The sequence below is a fragment of the Myxine glutinosa genome, chromosome 5 (genome assembly GCF_964187855.1).
Source record: "Myxine glutinosa chromosome 5, kmMyxGlut1.1, whole genome shotgun sequence".
In the NCBI taxonomy this organism is placed as follows: domain Eukaryota; kingdom Metazoa; phylum Chordata; class Myxini; order Myxiniformes; family Myxinidae; genus Myxine; species Myxine glutinosa.
This window is the reverse complement of record NC_136265.1, coordinates 205,408,999-205,428,300: the sequence shown is the minus strand read 5'-3', so window position 1 is coordinate 205,428,300 and position 19,302 is coordinate 205,408,999.

Sequence of the window (19,302 nt, the reverse complement as noted above, 5' to 3'; positions counted from 1 at the left end):
TCGGTCACGTGGTTCGGCCGCCATCTTGGAAAAACCGAAAAACTTAGCACCTCTATGTGTCCAAAAGTGCTGAATAGAAAAAATTGAGACATGCCTCATTGTAAAGAACTCTCCATGGGGAATAAAATATGTTAATGATGACGTCATCGGTCACGTGGTTCGGCCGCCATATTTGTCCTCAATGGCCAATAAAAAAGTACATTCCGGCAAGTCCTCGGTCTCTGACCGATTTTTCATCTGTCTGTTTGTCTGTTTGTCTGTTTGTCTGTCTGTCTGTCTGTCTGTCTGTCTGTTTGCAGCACTGCGTCTACACCGTTGCACGTAGAATCGCCAAACTTTGCACACATATTGGTCTTGCCCTGGAATAGACTGTGCCCAATTGATGACGTCATCGGTGACGTGGTTCGGCCGCCATCTTGGAAAAACCGAAAAACTTTGCACTTCTATATCTCCGAAAGTACTGAACAGAAAAAATTGAGACATGGCTCATTGTAAAGAACTCTCCATGGGGAATAAAATATGTTAATGATGACATCATCAGTCACGTGGTCGGCCGCCATCTTGGAAAAACGGCAAAACTTTGCACCACGAAATCTCCAAAAGTGCTGAACAGAAAAAATTGAGACATGGCTCATTGTAAAGAACTCTCGATGGGGAATAAAATATGTTAATGATGACATCATCAGTCACGTGGTCGGCCGCCATCTTGGAAAAACGGCAAAACTTTGCACCACGAAATCTCCAAAAGTGCTGAACAGAAAAAATTGAGACATGGCTCATTGTAAAGAACTCTCCATGGGGAATAAAATTTGTTAATGATGACGTCATATGTCAGGTGGTTCGGCCGCCATCTTGGAAAAACCGAAAAATTTTGCACCTCCATATCTCTGAATGTGCTGAATAGAAAAAATTGAGACATGGCTCATTGTAAAGAACTCTCCATGGGGAATAAAATATGTTAATGATGATGCCATCGGTCACGTGGTCGGCCGCCATCTTGGAAAAACGGCCAAACTTTGCACCACTATATCTCCAAAAGTGCTGAACAGAAAAAATTGAGACATGGCTCATTGTAAAGAACTCGCCATGGGGAATAAAATATGTTAATGATGACGTCATCAGTCACGTGGTCGGCCGCCATCTTGGAAAAACCGAAAAACCTAGCACCTCCATATCTCCGAAAGTGCTGAATAGAAAAAATTGAGACATGGCTCATTGTAAAGAACTCTCCATGGGGAATACAATATGTTAATGATGATGTCATTGGTCACGTGGTTCGGCCGCCATCTTGGAAAAACCGAAAAACTCTGCACCTCCACATCTCCAAAAGTCCTGAATAGAAAAATTGAGGCATGGCTCATTGTAAAGAACTCTCCATGGGGAATAAAATATGTTAATGATGACGTCATCGGTCACGTGGTTCGGCCTCCATATTTGTCCTAAATGGCCGATAAAAAAGTACATTCCGGCAAGTCCTCGGTCTCTGACCGATTTTTCATTTGTCTGTTTGTCTGTTTGTCTGTTTGCAGCACTGCGTCTACACCGTTGCACGGAGAATCGCCAAACTTTGCACACATATTGGTCTTGCCCTGGAATAGACTGTGCCCAATTGATGACGTCATTGGTCACGTGGTTCGGCCGCCATCTAGGAAAAATTTTGCACCTCTATATCTCCGAAAATGCTGAACAGAAAAAATTGAGACATGGCTCATTGTAAAGAACTCTCCATGGGGAATAAAATATGTTAATGATGACATCATCAGTCACGTGGTCGGCCACCATCTTGGAAAAACGGCAAAACTTTGCACCACGAAATCTCCAAAAGTGCTGAACAGAAAAAATTGAGACATGGCTCATTGTAAAGAACTCTCGATGGGGAATAAAATATGTTAATGATGACATCATCAGTCACGTGGTCGGCCGCCATCTTGGAAAAACGGCAAAACTTTGCACCATGAAATCTCCAAAAGTGCTGAACAGAAAAAATTGAGACATGGCTCATTGTAAAGAACTCTCCATGGGGAATAAAATTTGTTAATGATGACGTCATATGTCAGGTGGTTCGGCCGCCATCTTGGAAAAACCGAAAAATTTTGCACCTCCATATCTCTGAATGTGCTGAATAGAAAAAATTGAGACATGGCTCATTGTAAAGAACTCTCCATGGGGAATAAAATATGTTAATGATGACATCATCGGTCATGTGGTTCGGCCGCCATATTTGTCCTAAATGGCCGATAAAAAAGTACATTCCGGCAAGTCCTCGGTCTCTGACCGATTTTTCATTACTTGCCGGAAAAATTTTCCGGCAAGTATGTTGATCTGTTCGTTTGTTTGTCTGTTTGTCTGTTTGTCTGTTTGTCTGTTTGTCTGTTTGCAGCACTGCGTCTACACCGTTGCACGGAGAATCGCCAAACTTTGCACACATAATGGTCTTGCCCTCTAATATACTGTGCCTCAATGATGACGTCATCGGTGACGTGGTTCGGCCGCCATCTTGGAAAAACCGAATAAATTTGCACCTCTATATCTCCGAAAGTACTGAACAGAAAAAATTGAGACATGGCTCATTGTAAAGAACTCTCCATGGGGAATAAAATATGTTAATGATGACGTCATATGTCACGTGGTCGGCCGCCATCTTGGAAAAACGGCAAAACTTTGCACCACGAAATCTCCAAAAGTGCTGAACAGAAAAAATTGAGACATGGCTCATTGTAAAGAACTCTCCATGGGGAATAAAATATGTTAATGATGACGTCATATGTCACGTGGTCGGCCGCCATCTTGGAAAAACGGCAAAGATTTGCACCACTATATCTCCAAAAGTGCTGAACAGAAAAAATTGAGACATGGCTCATTGTAAAGAACTCTCCATGGGGAATAAAATATGTTAATGATGACGTCATATGTCACGTGGTCGGCCGCCATCTTGGAAAAACGGCAAAACTTTGCTCCACTATATCTCCAAAAGTGCTGAACAGAAAAAATTGAGACATGGCTCATTGTAAAGAACTCTCCATGGGGAATAAAATATGTTAATGATGACGTCATCAGTCACGTGGTTCGGCCGCCATCTTGGAAAATGGCAAAACTTTGCACCACTATATCTCCAAAAGTGCTGAACAGAAAAAATTGAGACATGGCTCATTGTAAAGAACTCTCCATTGGGAATAAGATATGTTAATGATGACGTCATCAGTCACGTGGTCGGCCGCCATCTTGGAAAAACGGCAAAACTTTGCACCACGAAATCTCCAAAAGTGCTGAACAGAAAAAATTGAGACATGGCTCATTGTAAAGAACTCTCCATGGGGAATAAAATATGTAAATGATGACGTCATCAGTCACGTGGTTCGGTCGCCATCTTGGAAAAACGGCAAAACGTTGCACCACTATATCTCCAAAAGTGCTGAACAGAAAAAATTGAGACATGGCTCATTGTAAAGAACTCTCCATGGGGAATAAAATATGTTAATGATGACGTCATATGTCACGTGGTCGGCCGCCATCTTGGAAAAACGGCAAAACTTTGCACCACTATATCTCCAAAAGTGCTGAACAGAAAAAATTGAGACATGGCTCATTGTAAAGAACTCTCCATTGGGAATAAGATATGTTAATGATGACGTCATCAGTCACGTGGTCGGCCGCCATCTTGGAAAAATGGCCAAACTTTGCACCACGAAATCTCCAAAAGTGCTGAACAGAAAAAATTGAGACATGGCTCATTGTAAAGAACTCTCCATGGGGAATAAAATATGTTAATGATGATGTCATATGTCACGTGGTCGGCCGCCATCTTGGAAAAACGGCAAAACTTTGCACCACTATATCTCCAAAAGTGCTGAACAGAAAAAATTGAGACATGGCTCATTGTAAAGAACTCTCCATGGGGAATAAAATTTGTTAATGATGATGTCATATGTCACGTGGTTCGGCCGCCATCTTGGAAAAACCGAAAAACTTAGCACCTCTATGTGTCCAAAGGTGCTGAATAGAAAAAATTGAGACATGCCTCATTGTAAAGAACTCTCCATGGGGAATAAAATATGTTAATGATGACGTCATCGGTCACGTGATTCGGCCGCCATATTTGTCCTCAATGGCCAATAAAAAAGTACATTCCGGCAAGTCCTCGGTCTCTGACCGATTTTTCATTACTTGCCGGAAAAAATTTTCCGGCAAGTATGTTGATCTGTTCGTTTGTCTGTCTGTTTGTCTGTCTGTCTGTCTGTCTGTCTGTCTGTCTGTCTGTTTGCAGCACTGCGTCTACACCGTTGCACGGCGAATCGCCAAACTTTGCACACATATTGGTCTTGCCCTGGAATAGACTGTGCCCAATTGATGACGTCATCGGTGACGTGGTTCGGCCGCCATCTTGGAAAAACTGAAAAACCTTGCACCTCTATATCTCCGAAAGTACTGAACAGAAAAAATTGAGACATGGCTCATTGTAAAGAACTCTCCATGGGGAATAAAATATGTAAATGATGACGTCATCAGTCACGTGGTTCGGTCGCCATCTTGGAAAAACGGGAAAAAAATTCACCTCCATATCTCCGAAAGTGCTGAATAGAAAAAATTGAGACATGGCTCATTGGAAAGAACTCTCCAGGGGGAATAAAATAAGTAAATGATGACGTCATCAGTCACGTGGTTCGGTCGCCATCTTGGAAAAACGGCAAAACGTTGCGCCACTATATCTCCAAAAGTGCTGAACAGAAAAAATTGAGACATGGCTCATTGTAAAGAACTCTCCATGGGGAATAAAATATGTTAATGATGACGTCATCAGTCACGTGGTCGGCCGCCATCTTGGAAAAACCGAAAAACTCTGCACCTCCACATCTCCAAAAGTCCTGTATAGAAAAAATTGAGACATGGCTCATTGTAAAGAACTCTCCATGGGGAATAAAATATGTTAATGATGACATCATCAGCCATGTGGTTCGGCCGCCATATTTGTCCTAAATGGCCGATAAAAAGGTAAATTCCGGCAAGTCCTCGGTCTCTGATCTGTTTGTTACTTGCCGGAAAAATTTTCCGGCAAGTATGTTGATCTGTTCGTTTGTCTGTCTGTTTGTCTGTCTGTCTGTCTGTCTGTCTGTTTGCAGCACTGCGTCTACACCGTTGCACGTAGAATCGCCAAACTTTGCACACATATTGGTCTTGCGCTGGAATAGACTGTGCCCAATTGATGACGTCATCGGTGACGTGGTTCGGCCACCATCTTGGAAAAACCGAAAAATTTGCACCTCTATATCTCCGAAAGTACTGAACAGAAAAAATTGAGACATGGCTCATTGTAAAGAACTCTCCATGGGGAAAACAATATGTAAATGATGACGTCATCAGTCATGTGCTTCGGTCGCCATCTTGGAAAAACGGCAAAACGTTGCGCCACTATATCTCCAAAAGTGCTGAACAGAAAAAATTGAGACATGGCTCATTGTAAAGAACTCTCCATGGGGAATAAAATATGTAAATGATGACGTCATCAGTCACGTGGTTCGGTCGCCATCTTGGAAAAACGGCAAAACGTTGCGCCACTATATCTCCAAAAGTACTGAACAGAAAAAATTGAGACATGGCTCATTGTAAAGAACTCTCCATGGGGAATAAAATATGTTAATGATGACGTCATATGTCACGTGGTCGGCCGCCATCTTGGAAAAACGGCAAAACTTTGCACCACTATATCTCCAAAAGTGCTGAACAGAAAAAATTGAGACATGGCTCATTGTAAAGAACTCTCCATGGGGAATAAAATATGTTAATGATGACGTCATCGGTCACGTGGTCGGCCGCCATCTTGGAAAAACCGAAAAACTCTGCACCTCCACATCTCCAAAAGTCCTGTATAGAAAAAATTGAGGTATGGCTCATTGTAAAGAACTCTCCATGGGGAATAAAATATGTTAATGATGACGTCATCGGTCACGTGGTTCGGCCGCCATATTTGTCCTAAATGGCCGATAAAAAAGTACAATCCGGCAAGTCCTCGGTCTCTGACCGATTTTTCATCTGTCTGTCTGTCTGTCTGTTTGTCTGTCTGTTTGCAGCACTGCGTCTACACCGTTGCACGGAGAATCGCCAAGCTTTGCACACATATTGGTCTTGCCCTGGAATAGACTGTGCCCAATTGATGACGTCATCGGTGACGTGGTTCGGCCGCCATCTTGGAAAAACCGAAAAAATTTGCACCTCTATATCTCCGAAAGTACTGAACATAAAAAATTGAGACATGGCTCATTGTAAAGAACTCTCCATGGGGAATAAAATATGTAAATGATGACGTCATCAGTCACGTGGTTCGGTCGCCATCTTGGAAAAACGGCAAAACGTTGCGCCACTATATCTCCAAAAGTGCTGAACAGAAAAAATTGAGACATGGCTCATTGTAAAGAACTCTCCATGGGGAATAAAATATGTTAATGATGACGTCATATGTCACGTGGTCGGCCGCCATCTTGGAAAAACGGCAAAACTTTGCACCACTATATCTCCAAAAGTGCTGAACAGAAAAAATTGAGACATGGCTCATTGTAAAGAACTCTCCATGGGGAATAAAATATGTTAATGATGACGTCATCAGTCACGTGGTCGGCCGCCATCTTGGAAAAACGGCAAAACTTTGCACCACGAAATCTCCAAAAGTGCTGAACAGAAAAAATTGAGACATGGCTCATTGTAAAGAACTCTTCATGGGGAATAAAATATGTTAATGATGACGTCATCGGTCACGTGGTTCGGCCGCCATATTTGTCCTAAATGGCCGATAAAAAAGTACATTCCGGCAAGTCCTCGGTCTCTGACCGATTTTTCATCTGTCTGTCTGTCTGTCTGTCTGTTTGTCTGTTTGCAGCACTACGTCTACACCGTTGCACGTAGAATCGCCAAACTTGGCACACATATTGGTCTTGCCCTCTAATATACTGTGCCCAAACGATGACGTCATCGGTGACGTGGTTCGGCCGCCATCTTGGAAAAACCGAAAAACTTTGCACCTCCATATCTCCGAAAGTGCTGAACAGAAAAAATTGAGACATGGCTCATTGTAAAGAACTCTCCATGGGGAATAAAATATGTTAATGATGACGTCATCAGTCACGTGGTCGGCCGCCATCTTGGAAAAACGGCAAAACTTTGCACCACGATATCTCCAAAAGTGCTGAACAGAAAAAATTGAGACATGGCTCATTGTAAAGAACTCTCCATGGCGAATAAAATATGTTAATGATGACGTCATATGTCGCGTGGTCGGCCGCCATCTTGGAAAAACCGAAAAACTTTGCACCTCCATATCTCCGGAAGTGCTGAACAGAAAAAATTGAGACATGGCTCATTGGTAAGAACTCTCCATGGGGAATAAAATATGTTAATGATGACGTCATATGTCACGTGGTCGGCCGCCATCTTGGAAAAACCGAAAAACTTTGCACCTCCATATCTCCGAAAGTGCTGAATAGAAAAAATTGAGACATGGCTCATTGTAAAGAACTCTCCATGGGGAATAAAATATGTTAATGATGATATCATCGGTCACGTGGTTCGGCCGCCATATTTGTTCTAAATGGCCGATAAAAAGTACATTCCGGCAAGTCCTTGGTCTCTGACCGATTTTTCATTTGTTACTTGCCGGAAAAATTTTCCGGCAAGTATGTTGATCTGTTCGTTTGTTACTTGCCGGAAAATTTTTTCCGGCAAGTATGTTGATCTGTTCGTTTGTCTGTCTGTTTGTCTGTTTGTCTGTTTGTCTGTCTGTCTGTCTGTCTGTCTGTCTGTTTGCAGCACTGCGTCTACACCGTTGCACGGAGAATCGCCAAGCTTTGCACACATATTGGTCTTGCCCTGGAATAGACTGTGCCCAATTGATGACGTCATCGGTGACGTGGTTCGGCCGCCATCTTGGAAAAACCGAAAAAATTTGCACCTCTATATCTCCGAAAGTACTGAACATAAAAAATTGAGACATGGCTCATTGTAAAGAACTCTCCATGGGGAATAAAATATGTAAATGATGACGTCATCAGTCACGTGGTTCGGTCGCCATCTTGGAAAAACGGCAAAACGTTGCGCCACTATATCTCCAAAAGTGCTGAACAGAAAAAATTGAGACATGGCTCATTGTAAAGAACTCTCCATGGGGAATAAAATATGTTAATGATGACGTCATATGTCACGTGGTCGGCCGCCATCTTGGAAAAACGGCAAAACTTTGCACCACTATATCTCCAAAAGTGCTGAACAGAAAAAATTGAGACATGGCTCATTGTAAAGAACTCTCCATGGGGAATAAAATATGTTAATGATGACGTCATCAGTCACGTGGTCGGCCGCCATCTTGGAAAAACGGCAAAACTTTGCACCACGAAATCTCCAAAAGTGCTGAACAGAAAAAATTGAGACATGGCTCATTGTAAAGAACTCTTCATGGGGAATAAAATATGTTAATGATGACGTCATCGGTCACGTGGTTCGGCCGCCATATTTGTCCTAAATGGCCGATAAAAAAGTACATTCCGGCAAGTCCTCGGTCTCTGACCGATTTTTCATCTGTCTGTCTGTCTGTCTGTCTGTTTGTCTGTTTGCAGCACTACGTCTACACCGTTGCACGTAGAATCGCCAAACTTGGCACACATATTGGTCTTGCCCTCTAATATACTGTGCCCAAACGATGACGTCATCGGTGACGTGGTTCGGCCGCCATCTTGGAAAAACCGAAAAACTTTGCACCTCCATATCTCCGAAAGTGCTGAACAGAAAAAATTGAGACATGGCTCATTGTAAAGAACTCTCCATGGGGAATAAAATATGTTAATGATGACGTCATCAGTCACGTGGTCGGCCGCCATCTTGGAAAAACGGCAAAACTTTGCACCACGATATCTCCAAAAGTGCTGAACAGAAAAAATTGAGACATGGCTCATTGTAAAGAACTCTCCATGGCGAATAAAATATGTTAATGATGACGTCATATGTCGCGTGGTCGGCCGCCATCTTGGAAAAACCGAAAAACTTTGCACCTCCATATCTCCGGAAGTGCTGAACAGAAAAAATTGAGACATGGCTCATTGGTAAGAACTCTCCATGGGGAATAAAATATGTTAATGATGACGTCATATGTCACGTGGTCGGCCGCCATCTTGGAAAAACCGAAAAACTTTGCACCTCCATATCTCCGAAAGTGCTGAATAGAAAAAATTGAGACATGGCTCATTGTAAAGAACTCTCCATGGGGAATAAAATATGTTAATGATGATATCATCGGTCACGTGGTTCGGCCGCCATATTTGTTCTAAATGGCCGATAAAAAGTACATTCCGGCAAGTCCTTGGTCTCTGACCGATTTTTCATTTGTTACTTGCCGGAAAAATTTTCCGGCAAGTATGTTGATCTGTTCGTTTGTTACTTGCCGGAAAATTTTTTCCGGCAAGTATGTTGATCTGTTCGTTTGTCTGTCTGTTTGTCTGTTTGTCTGTTTGTCTGTCTGTCTGTCTGTCTGTCTGTCTGTTTGCAGCACTGCGTCTACACCGTTGCACGGAGAATCGCCAAACTTTGCACACATATTCGTCTTGCACTGGAATAGACTGTGCCCAATTGATGACGTCATCGGTGACGTGGTTCGGCCGCCATCTTGGAAAAACCGAAAAACCTTGCACCTCTATATCTGCGAAAGTACTGAACAGAAAAAATTGAGACATGGCTCATTGTAAAGAACTCTCCATGGGGAATAAAATATGTAAATGATGACGTCATCAGTCACGTGGTTCGGTCGCCATCTTGGAAAAACGGAAAAACGTTGCGCCACTATATCTCCAAAAGTGCTGAACAGAAAAAATTGAGACATGGCTCATTGTAAAGAACTCTCCATGGGGAATAAAATATGTTAATGATGACGTCATATGTCACGTGGTCGGCCGCCATCTTGGAAAAACGGCAAAACTTTGCACCACTATATCTCCAAAAGTGCTGAACAGAAAAAATTGAGACATGGCTCATTGTAAAGAACTCTCCATGGGGAATAAAATATGTTAATGATGACGTCATCAGTCGCGTGGTCGGCCGCCATCTTGGAAAAACCGAAAAACCTAGCACCTCCATATCTCCGAAAGTGCTGAATAGAAAAAATTGAGACATGGCTCATTGTAAAGAACTCTCCATGGGGAATAAAATATGTTAATGATGATGTCATATGTCACGTGGTCGGCCGCCATCTTGGAAAAACCGAAAAACCTAGCACCTCCATATCTCCGAAAGTGCTGAATAGAAAAAATTGAGACATGGCTCATTGTAAACAACTCTCCATGGGGAATAAAATATGTTAATGATGATGTCATATGTCACGTGGTCGGCCGCCATCTTTGAAAAACCGAAAAACTCTGCACCTCCACATCTCCAAAAGTCCTGAATAGAAAAAATTGAGGTATGGCTCATTGTAAAGAACTCTCCATGGGGAATAAAATATGTTAATGATGACGTCATCGGTCACGTGGTTCGGCCGCCATCTTGGAAAAACCGAAAAACTTAGCACCTCTATGTGTCCAAAAGTGCTGAATAGAAAAAATTGAGACATGCCTCATTGTAAAGAACTCTCCATGGGGAATAAAATATGTTAATGATGACGTCATCGGTCACGTGGTTCGGCCGCCATATTTGTCCTCAATGGCCAATAAAAAAGTACATTCCGGCAAGTCCTCGGTCTCTGACCGATTTTTCATCTGTCTGTTTGTCTGTTTGTCTGTTTGTCTGTCTGTCTGTCTGTCTGTCTGTCTGTTTGCAGCACTGCGTCTACACCGTTGCACGTAGAATCGCCAAACTTTGCACACATATTGGTCTTGCCCTGGAATAGACTGTGCCCAATTGATGACGTCATCGGTGACGTGGTTCGGCCGCCATCTTGGAAAAACCGAAAAACTTTGCACTTCTATATCTCCGAAAGTACTGAACAGAAAAAATTGAGACATGGCTCATTGTAAAGAACTCTCCATGGGGAATAAAATATGTTAATGATGACATCATCAGTCACGTGGTCGGCCGCCATCTTGGAAAAACGGCAAAACTTTGCACCACGAAATCTCCAAAAGTGCTGAACAGAAAAAATTGAGACATGGCTCATTGTAAAGAACTCTCGATGGGGAATAAAATATGTTAATGATGACATCATCAGTCACGTGGTCGGCCGCCATCTTGGAAAAACGGCAAAACTTTGCACCACGAAATCTCCAAAAGTGCTGAACAGAAAAAATTGAGACATGGCTCATTGTAAAGAACTCTCCATGGGGAATAAAATTTGTTAATGATGACGTCATATGTCAGGTGGTTCGGCCGCCATCTTGGAAAAACCGAAAAATTTTGCACCTCCATATCTCTGAATGTGCTGAATAGAAAAAATTGAGACATGGCTCATTGTAAAGAACTCTCCATGGGGAATAAAATATGTTAATGATGATGCCATCGGTCACGTGGTCGGCCGCCATCTTGGAAAAACGGCCAAACTTTGCACCACTATATCTCCAAAAGTGCTGAACAGAAAAAATTGAGACATGGCTCATTGTAAAGAACTCGCCATGGGGAATAAAATATGTTAATGATGACGTCATCAGTCACGTGGTCGGCCGCCATCTTGGAAAAACCGAAAAACCTAGCACCTCCATATCTCCGAAAGTGCTGAATAGAAAAAATTGAGACATGGCTCATTGTAAAGAACTCTCCATGGGGAATACAATATGTTAATGATGATGTCATTGGTCACGTGGTTCGGCCGCCATCTTGGAAAAACCGAAAAACTCTGCACCTCCACATCTCCAAAAGTCCTGAATAGAAAAATTGAGGCATGGCTCATTGTAAAGAACTCTCCATGGGGAATAAAATATGTTAATGATGACGTCATCGGTCACGTGGTTCGGCCTCCATATTTGTCCTAAATGGCCGATAAAAAAGTACATTCCGGCAAGTCCTCGGTCTCTGACCGATTTTTCATTTGTCTGTTTGTCTGTTTGTCTGTTTGCAGCACTGCGTCTACACCGTTGCACGGAGAATCGCCAAACTTTGCACACATTTTGGTCTTGCCCTGGAATAGACTGTGCCCAATTGATGACGTCATTGGTCACGTGGTTCGGCCGCCATCTAGGAAAAATTTTGCACCTCTATATCTCCGAAAATGCTGAACAGAAAAAATTGAGACATGGCTCATTGTAAAGAACTCTCCATGGGGAATAAAATATGTTAATGATGACATCATCAGTCACGTGGTCGGCCACCATCTTGGAAAAACGGCAAAACTTTGCACCACGAAATCTCCAAAAGTGCTGAACAGAAAAAATTGAGACATGGCTCATTGTAAAGAACTCTCGATGGGGAATAAAATATGTTAATGATGACATCATCAGTCACGTGGTCGGCCGCCATCTTGGAAAAACGGCAAAACTTTGCACCATGAAATCTCCAAAAGTGCTGAACAGAAAAAATTGAGACATGGCTCATTGTAAAGAACTCTCCATGGGGAATAAAATTTGTTAATGATGACGTCATATGTCAGGTGGTTCGGCCGCCATCTTGGAAAAACCGAAAAATTTTGCACCTCCATATCTCTGAATGTGCTGAATAGAAAAAATTGAGACATGGCTCATTGTAAAGAACTCTCCATGGGGAATAAAATATGTTAATGATGACATCATCGGTCATGTGGTTCGGCCGCCATATTTGTCCTAAATGGCCGATAAAAAAGTACATTCCGGCAAGTCCTCGGTCTCTGACCGATTTTTCATCTGTTTGTCTGTCTGTTTGTCTGTCTGTCTGTCTGTCTGTTTGCAGCACTGCGTCTACACTGTTGCACGTAGAATCGCCAAACTTTGCACACATATTGGTCTTGCCCTGGAATAGACTGTGCCCAATTGATGACGTCATCGGTGACGTGGTTCGGCCGCCATCTTGGAAAAACCGAAAAAATTGCACCTCTATATCTCCGAAAGTACTGAACAGAAAAAATTGAGACATGGCTCATTGTAAAGAACTCTCCATGGGGAATAAAATATGTTATTGATGACGTCATCAGTCACGTGGTTCGGTCGCCATCTTGGAAAAACGGCAAAACGTTGCGCCACTATATCTCCAAAAGTGCTGAACAGAAAAAATTGAGACATGGCTCATTGTAAAGAACTCTCCATGGGGAATAAAATATGTTAATGATGACGTCATATGTCACGTGGTCGGCCGCCATCTTGGAAAAACGGCAAAACTTTGCACCACTATATCTCCAAAAGTGCTGAACAGAAAAAATTGAGACATGGCTCATTGTAAAGAACTCTCCATGGGGAATAAAATATGTTAATGATGACGTCATCAGTCACGTGGTCGGCCGCCATCTTGGAAAAACGGCAAAACTTTGCACCACGAAATCTCCAAAAGTGCTGAACAGAAAAAATTGAGACATGGCTCATTGTAAAGAACTCTCCATGGGGAATAAAATATGTTAATGATGATGTCATATGTCACGTGGTCGGCCGCCATCTTGGAAAAACGGCAAAACTTTGCACCACTATATCTCCAAAAGTGCTGAACAGAAAAAATTGGGACATGGCTCATTGTAAAGAACTCTCCATGGGGAATAAAATTTGTTAATGATGACGTCATATGTCACGTGGTTCGGCCGCCATCTTGGAAAAACCGAAAAACCTAGCACCACTATATCTCCAAAAGTGCAGAATGGAAAAAATTGAGACATGGCTCATTGTAAAGAACTCTCCATGGGGAATAAAATATGTTAATGATGACGTCATCGGTCACGTGGTTCGGCCGCCATATTTGTCCTAAATGGCCAATAAAAAAGTACATTCCGGCAAGTCCTCGGTCTCTGACCGATTTTTCATCTGTTTGTCTGTCTGTTTGTCTGTTTGTCTGTCTGTCTGTTTGCAGCACTGCGTCTACACCGTTGCACGTAGAATCGCCAAACTTTGCACACATATTGGTCTTGCCCTGGAATAGACTGTGCCCAATTGATGACGTCATCGGTGACGTGGTTCGGCCGCCATCTTGGAAAAACCGAAAACTTTGCACCTCTATATCTCTGAAAGTACTGAACAGAAAAAATTGAGATATGGCTCATTGTAAAGAACTCTCCATGGGGAATAAAATATGTTAATGATGACGTCATATGTCACGTGGTCGGCCGCCATCTTGGAAAAACCGAAAACTTTGCACCTCTATATCTCTGAAAGTACTGAACAGAAAAAATTGAGATATGGCTCATTGTAAAGAACTCTCCATGGGGAATAAAATATGTTAATGATGACGTCATATGTCACGTGGTCGGCCGCCATCTTGGAAAAACGGCAAAACTTTGCACCACTATATCTCCAAAAGTGCTGAACAGAAAAAATTGAGACATGGCTCATTGTAAAGAACTCTCCATGGGGAATAAAATATGTTAATGATGACGTCATATGTCACGTGGTCGGCCGCCATCTTGGAAAAACGGCAAAACTTTGCACCACTATATCTCCAAAAGTGCTGAACAGAAAAAATTGAGACATGGCTCATTGTAAAGAACTCTCCATGGGGAATAAAATATGTTAATGATGACGTCATATGTCACGTGGTCGGCCGCCATCTTGGAAAAACGGCAAAACTATGCACCACTATATCTCCAAAAGTGCTGAACAGAAAAAATTGAGACATGGCTCATTGTAAAGAACTCTCCATGGGGAATAAAATATGTTAATGATGACGTCATCAGTCACGTGGTCGGCCGCCATCTTGGGAAAACGGCAAAACTTTGCACCACGAAATCTCCAAAAGTGCTGAACAGAAAAAATTGAGACATGGCTCATTGTAAAGAACTCTCCATGGGGAATAAAATATGTTAATAATGACATCATCGGTCACGTGGGTTAGCCGCCATCTTGGAAAAACCTAGCACCTCCATATCTCCGAAAGTGCTGAATAGAAAAAATTGAGACATGACTCATTGGAAAGAACTCTCCATGGGGAATAATATATGTTGATGACGTCATCGGTCACATGGTTCGGCCGCCATATTTGTCCTAAATGGCCGATAAAAAAGTACATTCCGGCAAGTCCTCGGTCTCTGACCGGTTTTCTTGTTTGTTTGTTTGCAAAGCCGAGGCTCCTGGAAGGGCTAACACATATAACATATAATAAAGGGAGCAGGAGACAAGAGGGGGGAGAGAGGGAAGCACAACAACATTAGAGAACAGGGACATCGGGAGATCTGTGGAAAGGAGAGGGCTGGGGGTAGGGGGTGGGGTGGGGTTGGGTGTCACAGGATAAACAAGATGGATACTACAGGGACTTTCAGGAAAGAAAACGGAATCTGAAGGAAGTGGATTTGGGATGGATTAACGGGGTAAAAAGATAGGGAAATTGAATATTTTTTTTGAGACACTAAATGGGTTATTACAATGACTCTTATACTTTTTTTTTTGTTTTTGTACACAAGATCGAGGCTCGTGTAAGAGCTAACATTAATGAAAAAAAAAACAAAAAACGGACACATAAGACATCACAAAGTGAGCGGGAGACAAGATGGGGAGAGAGAGAGAGGAGGAAGCACACAAGTACAACATTTGAGAGCAGGCGGATCGGGAGATCTGTGGGAGGGAGAGGGCTTGGGGGAAGGAGGCATGGGAAGGGGGGTGGGGGGATGGGAGAAGTAAAAAAAGGCATGGACACTGCGAGGGCTTCCAGGAAATAAGTTGGAATTTCAAAAAAGTGGATCTGGGGTGAATTAACGGGGGTAGAAAAGATCAAGGTTTTGGATGGGGGAGGATAAGAGATGGTGGTGAACAGCTGTTTTAAAGACCTGGAGGGAGGAGTGGGATTGAAGAGAGTGTGGGAGTTTGTTCCAGAGGCGGGAGAAAAGAGGATCTGTTGAGTGTTGAGCTTTGTCGCACGATTCTTGAGACTTTGCCTTCTCATGGGAGGATTGATCTTGAGTGACATTTTACTCCTCACAATCCTGCGATCTGACCAACAGTCGGAGCCTCTCATGACATGTGTGTGCTTGACCTCATGCCAGTCGCGTTGCCTGACGATGACAAAATCAGAGGTGCCAGGGTTTAGAAGGTGGACGCGCCAATTCGCGGCCAACAATGTCCGTTCGACGTTCGATGCGGTTGACGTTGCCTTGCAGCGTACACACATCTTGTACGCACATCTTGTACACACATCTTGTACGCACATCTTGTACGCACATCCTGTACGCACATCTTGTACGCACATCTTGTACGCACATCTTGTACGCACATCTTGTACGCACATCTTGTACGCACATCTTGTACGCACATCTTGTACGCACATCTTGTACGCACATCTTGTACGCACATCTTGTACTCACATCTTGTACACACATCTTGTACACACATCTTGTACACACATCTTGTACACACATCTTGTACACACATCTTGTCCACACATCTTGTACACACATCTTGTCCACACATCTTGTACACACATCTTGTCCACACATCTTGTACACACATCTTGTACACACATCTTGTACACACATCTTGTACACACATCTTGTACACACATCTTGTACACACATCTTGTACACACATCTTGTACACACATCTTGTACACACATCTTGTACACACATCTTGTACACACATCTTGTACACACATCTTGTACACACATCTTGTACACACATCTTGTACACACATCTTGTACACACATCATGTACACACATCTTGTACACACATCTTGTACACACATCTTGTACACACATCTTGTACACACATCTTGTACACACATCTTGTACACACATCATTAGTGTCTTGGTGTTACATTTGTTGGACTTGTTGTTCTTTATTAATTTATTTGTATTTGTTGTTTCTCGACGGCAGAAATAGGGTGGGGGAGGGGAAGAGGGCGGGATGAGTGATGCAGGATGTGGGGTGGGTGAGTGTTATGGGGAAAGAGGGGATGAGTGATGCAGGATGTGGGGTGGGTGAGTGTTATGGGGGAAGAGAGGATGAGTGATGCAGGATGTGGGGTGGGTGAGTGTTATGGGGAAAGAGGGGATGAGTGATGCAGGATGTGGGGTGGGTGAGTGTTATGGGGAAAGAGGGGATGAGTGATGCAGGATGTGGGGTGGGTGAGTGTTATGGGGAAAGAGGGGATGAGTGATGCAGGATGTGGGGTGGGTGAGTGTTATGGGGAAAGAGGGGATGAGTGATGCAGGATGTGGGGTGGGTGAGTGTTATGGGGAAAGAGGGGATGAGTGATGCAGGATGTGGGGTGGGTGAGTGTTATGGGGAAAGAGGGGTGAGTGATGCAGGATGTGGGGTGGGTGAGTGTTATGGGGAAAGAGGGGATGAGTGATGCAGGATGTGGGGTGGGTGAGTGTTATGGGGAAAGAGGGGTGAGTGATGCAGGATGTGGGGTGGGTGAGTGTTATGGGGAAAGAGGGGATGAGTGATGCAGGATGTGGGGTGGGTGAGTGTTATGGGGGAAGAGGGGTGAGTGATGCAGGATGTGGGGTGGGTGAGTGTTATGGGGAAAGAGGGATGAGTGATGCAGGATGTGGGGTGGGTGAGTGTTATGGGGGAAGAGGGGTGAGTGATGCAGGATGTGGGGTGGGTGAGTGTTATGGGGAAAGAGGGGATGAGTGATGCAGGATGTGGGGTGGGTGAGTGTTATGGGGGAAGAGGGGATGAGTGATGCAGGATGTGGGGTGGGTGAGTGTTATGGGGAAAGAGGGGTGAGTGATGCAGGATGTGGGGTGGGTGAGTGTTATGGGGAAAGAGGGGATGAGTGATGCAGGATGTGGGGTGGGTGAGTGTTATGGGGAAAGAGGGGATGAGTGATGCAGGATGTGGGGTGGGTGAGTGTTATGGGGGAAGAGGGGTGAGTGATGCAGGCTGTGGGGTGGGTGAGTGTTATGGGGGAAGAGGGGTGAGTGATGCAGGATGTGGGGTGGGTGAGTGTTATGGGGAAAGAGGGGATGAGTGATGCAGGATGTGGGGTGGGTGAGTGTTATGGGGAAAGAGGGATGAGTGATGCAGGATGTGGGGTGGGTGAGTGTTATGGGGGAAGAGGGGTGAGTGATGCAGGATGTGGGGTGGGTGAGTGTTATGGGAAAAGAGGGGATGAGTGATGCAGGATGTGGGGTGGGTGAGTGTTATGGGGGAAGAGGGGATGAGTGATGCAGGATGTGGGGTGGGTGAGTGTTATGGGGAAAGAGGGGTGAGTGATGCAGGATGTGGGGTGGGTGAGTGTTATGGGGAAAGAGGGGATGAGTGATGCAGGATGTGGGGTGGGTGAGTGTTATGGGGAAAGAGGGGATGAGTGATGCAGGATGTGGGGTGGGTGAGTGTTATGGGGGAAGAGGGGTGAGTGATGCAGGATGTGGGGTGGGTGAGTGTTATGGGGAAAGAGGGGATGAGTGATGCAGGATGTGGGGTGGGTGAGTGTTATGGGGAAAGAGGGGATGAGTGATGCAGGATGTGGGGTGGGTGAGTGTTATGGGGAAAGAGGGGTGAGTGATGCAGGATGTGGGGTGGGTGAGTGTTATGGGGAAAGAGGGGATGAGTGATGCAGGATGTGGGGTGGGTGAGTGTTATGGGGAAAGAGGGGTGAGTGATGCAGGATGTGGGGTGGGTGAGTGTTATGGGGAAAGAGGGGATGAGTGATGCAGGATATGGGGTGGGTGAGTGTTATGGGGGAAGAGGGGATGAGTGATGCAGGATGTGGGGTGGGTGAGTGTTATGGGGAAAGAGGGGATGAGTGATGCAGGATGTGGGGTGGGTGAGTGTTATGGGGAAAGAGGGGTGAGTGATGCAGGATGTGGGGTGGGTGAGTGTTATGGGGAAAGAGGGGATGAGTGATGCAGGATGTGGGGTGGGTGAGTGTTATGGGAAAAGAGGGGATGAGTGATGCAGGATGTGGGGTGGGTGAGTGTTATGGGGGAAAAGGGGTGAGTGATGCAGGATGTGGGGTGGGTGAGTGTTATGGGGAAAGAGGGGATGAGTGATGCAGGATGTGGGGTGGGTGAGTGTTATGGGGAAAGAGGGGATGAGTGATGCAGGATGTGGGGTGGGTGAGTGTTATGGGGGAAGAGGGGTGAGTGATGCAGGATGTGGGGTGGGTGAGTGTTATGGGGAAAGAGGGGATGAGTGATGCAGGATGTGGGGTGGGTGAGTGTTATGGGGGAAGAGGGATGAGTGATGCAGGATGTGGGGTGGGTGAGTGTTATGGGGAAAGAGGGGATGAGTGATGCAGGATGTGGGGTGGGTGAGTGTTATGGGGGAAGAGGGGATGAGTGATGCAGGACGTG